At 34.0% G+C, this 5,913-nt stretch overlaps 1 protein-coding gene across 1 annotated transcript in view; it reads right to left on the bottom strand.

Annotated features, from left to right (window-relative positions):
* Positions 1–5,332, bottom strand: part of LOC108369979 (mannosyl-oligosaccharide alpha-1,2-mannosidase IA) — a 23,172-nt gene extending 17,840 nt beyond the window's left edge. The window contains exon 1 of the mRNA XM_017625211.1: positions 5,287–5,332. The gene's annotated coding sequence lies outside the window, so the exon portion shown is untranslated. The remainder of the gene's footprint in view (positions 1–5,286) is intronic.
* Positions 5,333–5,913: the final 581 nt, after the last annotated feature.

Below are 5,913 nucleotides of genomic sequence, written 5' to 3'. Positions count from 1 at the left end.
CCAGATGTTTTTGACGTAGAATACGTCTTACCTTAAGGTATGGGGGCTATGTTCAAATGTTGTAGTTGTAATTTTTAGAGCTTCACAAAAACGCTTATTGCACGAGAACTAATTAAGCGATTTCAAAGAAAAGTGTGGCGTTTCAAAGATAAAATTCAAACCTGTCGACAGATTCATTTTTGTAAATAACCAATTCGGTTTCTGTCGTAAAAACAACGGTAAACATTGCCTTATTTTGGGGTCAATTTTGAGCCTTTAAAGTGCTCTAGCAACTTATTGTTGGCATATATATTTTTTTTTTTTTGCAAAGGCGTTTACCGCGATTTTGGCCTCAGGGGAGTGTATCTTGAGGTAACAAGCTAACATACACGAGTCTCATTAGTACAAATTTTGGTATGATTGTTAAATGTCTATAGGATAATGCAGCGTAATTAGATCCCTTTGAGGTAAATCTTAAGTTGTATTTTGGGTGTTAAACTTCGTTTCAATGGGGCGCTCTGTTTTAGGAGGCCGCAATTGAGTAGTTTTTCGGTATTTTTTATTTATTTATTTATTTTTTATTTTTTTAATAGGAAAACGGACTGAGCTCACCCACTTTTTATGGTGTTTTTGTTCAAATTTTTAGAGTACGGAATAACTTTTTTATAATGAAATATGAAATTCCCGCCAGAAAAAATTGACTTCAATTTGCTGTAGAAATCGTGTAAAATGTTTTGTTCATAATACCAAAAAAAAAAAACAGAAGGCAATTTAATACTGAAGAGAACAAGCTTTCAACCATTTCAATACGATGTTTGAATTTGTTGTCATCACAACCACTAGTTAAACGAAGCGGTAAAAATTAAAAGTGTAGAAAATGCGCTTCGAAGTTTTCGGCAAGTAGCTGGAGCGCCACGAAACTGTCGAGTGCCTACTCGAAGTCCCGCTGCTTTCAGCTGTGTATCCTTAGAAATGTTAAGAATTAGATCCTACAACCTCTGGAGGCAGGATACCACTTAAAGCAAAGGCAAACGTTTAGTACATGTTTTTTAAAGTTACTTTACTTAACTTGAAAAGGTTGCATTTTATGCGGCAATCGAAAATTACGTACATAATTTTAAAATCCTTCACTCAAAAGCATGAATTAGCCGGGATGTGAAAATGTTAGTATATGACGACTTGCTGAAACCATCTGATATCATCGGCGACGACAATTAATGCATTTTCCGCCCAGACATTTTGCTTGAAGCTTATGGTCCAGCTCCTAAGGAAAGGTTAAAGAAAAAAATTGCCATCATTTTGTTTGTGTGAATATTTAGTAGTAACTATTCAAGGACTTTTGACATCTGATATTTCACAGCCTGTCATTTTGCCTTTTGCGTCAGGAATATGTTTCTGTTGCAAACATGGATTGCCTTGTACTTTATGCTTCACAAAACACTTTAGAAGACCGTACTAGAAAGCATAGCATAAGAACTCCGCACTGCTGTAATGAAATTTGATACAAGAAAAATTCTTCGCCATTTCTTCAGCGTGTTTTTTTTACATGGAGTTTTTACTTTTCTTTAGAGGTCGATACTAAGCTTTACCAGTAAAAAACTACTTTGAGGGCCTCATTTACCAGACACAGCACCCTCCAAGCACTATTTATGTAGGTAAAAGCAGTCAGACCTTTCTGGAGAGCGCTTTAATGCTTACGACAATATCAAATGTAGAAATCCAGTGCGCAAGCGAAAGGAATGTCTAGTGTGACGAGCATCAGCAAATTCATGGTATCATGTATCTTGAAATGTGATTCTCTTCGGCGAATGTAAGGGATATTCACTCTGGTTATATTATAGTAACAAAGAGAAGCCTGGAAATAGAAATGCGAGTTTGAAGCACACCGGGTCAGTCAAAACGTTTTGTATGGTTTTATTTGATAAGTCAACAGTTTAATGTTGTTTAAGACTCAGCACAGTATAAAGAAATCAAAAAAAAACATCTCCATGGTCAAACATTGACAACTCATAGCTGGCAATTTTTCCGAAATTTAGTTATATAAATAAAAAAATTGCTAATAAAATTTACCAGTAATGAGTCGTTTTTAATTCCGATTTGCTTCTTTGATCAAACAAAATAAATAACCAGTCTCTACTCTACAAGTTGAAGCAGGAAAAATTTGCTTCGTCGGAAAACCCAGAGTCAGCAAACTATATAATAACAATCGATTTATAACCCACCTGTAAATTTCACAGTTGAACCAGGTAAGTGTGAACACCCACAATATTTTCGTTTCGCTCATTTTATTTTGAGAAACATTCAGCTAATATTAAATTAAAATTTTTAAATAAAAGCAGCTTCCGTGTCGCAGGGTTTGAACCCGTTACCAACAAGTTGGAAGTCGAACACGTATCCATCGGGCGCAGCAGTTGTTGAGGAAGCATGCCGAAAAAACATACAGTGTTACTCACATAATTAGGGACACTACTTCTAAAAAGTCTCGAACATTTATTCTTTTTTTTACTTTTATTTTTTTTTTTTACAAAACTATAATTTATACCAACACGAAAATTGAGCAACTCGAAGTTTAAAGATTTATTAAAGCTTATCAAATTAGAAAAAATAGTAGAAAAAAATCCCAAAATTTTAAAATGAATTTCTTGAAAAAATTCGGGTATGCAGATTTATTGCCCATTTAATTTTAGTATAATATTGTGCAAGTACCAAACTTCTAAACTTTTTTTTCAGTGTTTTAGCTAAACAACTGAATATGACGGCCCCTGATAGCCCCGATATCCCGCGCCCATCTCTAGCTTGCGGCGCCAACAGCAAGCCGAAAAATACGTGACACTATTGTGAGGCGCCCGGTGCGTATGAGTAACATTCAAGCTAATGCTCAGTCAACAGAGAAAGTTTTTCCATGAGTGTTTGCACACTGAAGCGTGATGAGACTGCAAAACATTTCGACAATTAAATTAGAATACATAAGTACATGTTTACTCTTTAACTAGGAAGAAGAAAAATAAAACGTTACCTAAGTAAACAAAATGGATGACAGGCCAATTATGAAAAATATGTCAAGTGCCGACTTAGTGGGTAAATGACGGTTTTATAAAAGCATGATCGATTGGTGACCTGAACGTAGTAAATAAACGCTGGTAAGTGCACAAAAAATTAGACTAGAAGAAAATGCTTATGCTTGCACATACTACATTGTATGTATGTATTGTATATTTAGTACCTTTAAACATAATCTATAAAATATGTTTTTTTTTCTCTTTGTTTTGTGTTTTTATCTACGGAGTGAGGAGAATAGAGCGCAAAGCATTTCAAAACTTTGTATTGGCTACCAAGCTAATCCATTAAAGCCACAAAAGGACATTTCAGGCGCCTGTATTACGTATATAGAAATTATTGCTACTTGCATTGTCAGTCTACTGCTTTGCACGTACGAATCATACGAGTCATACTTACGTGTTTAAATTACAAGTCACGTTCATTGCAGTTGCACTGCGGCTTACGGGCTTTCTTAGAGTTGTTCCACGAAGAGACACAAAGCCCTACAACACTCATTCACCCAGCCTTGGCACTGCTGCTGCTGTTTCTTCGGGCTTTACGCTGCTCATTATTCACTTTGAACAAACAATCAAACATTTGGTATCTTCATTATGGACAAAGTCTCTTTCACCCTTCCAATGTATTTCGCTGCATGTGTTACTCTCAAACTTGTCCTTGACTGGCTTAGACGCATTCAAAATTTCGGTTTGTGTCAGTGCGCCACGACCACAAAATGCCAATTCGTTTGCTTAACGAGCTCTGCCTGCAGGCGTTTGCAATACAAATTACCGACATGGATATGTACATATGTATATGTACAAGATTTAGAGCAGCATTTTAGGCGTCAGAGCCCTATTTGTCCTTTTGACTGCTGCACACAAATATTGCAAAGTGTAGAGCAAACAAAAAATTTTCCGGTTGGTTTTAACAAGCGGTTGACCTTTATTTCATTTGTGTATTTTTTTTGAACATTTTAAATTGTAGCGTGTTGCCGCCATCAAATGTTGTGTTCGACTATAAATTGTGATTTATTTTTTGGTGACATATGTAGGAGTGTATGTCTGTCTGCTTGCCACATTTGACTTGGAAATTAGTTTTCGTTGGCACAGCATTAAGATTTATAGCACAATTGCGACACAGGGTGGCATATTTGGACTAATATAGTAAAGTGTTCTGAGAATTGTTTGATAACACCAAATTAGGAAGTAGAAAAAAATACCAAAACATTTTTTTTTTTATTTGAAAATTATTCTACACACTATATTTCTTGGAAATTCATAAGTTTTCACTTAAAGCCCGGTTTAAATTATAACAGTAGCATACACACCCCCACTCAGAACTCGGGAAAAGTTTTCATGTATTTTATATGGGAAAAAACACTTTTCGTAGAAATGGTAAGAATTCTTGAAAATCAATATTTTTCGACCGGAAACTCTGTTTCTCTTCAGGAGATTCCAAGTAATAATACCCAATAATTTTTTTTACCATTTTTTCATAGTAACTATATTTTATAGGTCCGCCAAAACCCCTAGAAAATGCAATGGGGGAATAAATAAAAACTCTTTAGTATTAAAAAATGGTTAAATAAACAATTGGGAGAGAACCAGAGTTCAGATCGAAAGTATTAATTTTCAAGAATTCCATACCATTTTCACGAAGTGTTTTTTATTTTCATATAAAATACATTGAAAACTTTGAGCGCTTTGAGGGACCTCTAAATATTTTTTGATTTCAAAATTAAAAATATGGGTACATTATTTTTCGATATAGAACAATCCTAGGGGAGAGAGAGCCTTAAAATTCCGACTTTACTTATTCTGGACCACCCTAATGGTCAGCCAACAACGCATAAGATATAACCGATGGGATGATTTGGGTTACCGAGGTCATGTGATTTAACTTCTCTGGATAGCCCAGCACCCCCAAAATCCATATTCAAATGGACTCAACTACCTATGGAGAAGATTGAGGCCGTTTTTCTGCTAAGATTAAGCCTGGAGAAATTTGATTTCATCTCCTCCTTAGTAGCACTTTGCGTCTTTCCTTTCTCTTTTTTCCTGCATCTCGTTAAGACTACGAATTATTTTTTTCATATAAGCCTTTAAATAATAATAAATAATTAAACAAACAAAAATTCAATTTGATGCCCAATTAAATGGGGGATTTCGCTATTATTATCGAAAAAATACGGACATCGTCGAAAAGGCGTAGGTGAAACAAATGATTCCACTTTTTTCCATTGGTCCTGTTCATAATCATAGTACTTACATAGTGATATCAGCATTAGTATGTATAGTAGAATCAGTTCTCACCTGGAATTAAAAAAAAAAAACATAAGCGTTTTTAAAATTTGTTGAGCCAAAGAGAACAAATATTAATGCTATTATATTTTAGCATGAATTTTTGTCATTAATTAAATAAGTATGTAAACTTGTTCTTTTATGATATGCAAATACAAATCGAGTAAAAAAACTTAATATACCCGACATACAAAGGTCGAAAAAATTATAGCCGCACCACATTTTAATAAGTTTTAAAATATTTTATTTTGTTGTTATTTAATTTTGAGTATTTTTTTTTGTATAAATATATAGTTCATTCGTTAACAAAACCCGGGAAAATCGGCAAATCCAAGTTTCAAACTTAGTCCAATATTTAGAAAATAATTTAACAATCTTTCGTAAAAATTTCGGGTTTTTTAATTAGATTTCCTAGAAAGATTCTGTGTATTCTGTTTTGTAGCCTATTGTATTAGAATAAAGTGCAAGTTTCAAATGGCTAAAAATTGATATTTAAGAATTTTTTTTGTCGAAGAAGTGATTCATTATATGGAAACAAATGGGATGAAAAAAGTGTGTTATTATAAAACTGCATACTCAGAATCTTTCAAGGAAA

This window comes from Rhagoletis zephyria, unplaced genomic scaffold, assembly GCF_001687245.7.
Source record: "Rhagoletis zephyria isolate East Lansing unplaced genomic scaffold, Rhagoletis_zephyria_1.1 Rzeph_scaffold_03941, whole genome shotgun sequence".
Classification (NCBI taxonomy): Eukaryota; Metazoa; Arthropoda; class Insecta; order Diptera; family Tephritidae; genus Rhagoletis; species Rhagoletis zephyria.
Note: the sequence above shows the minus strand (reverse complement) of the source record. Positions and strands in the feature narration are given on the sequence as shown.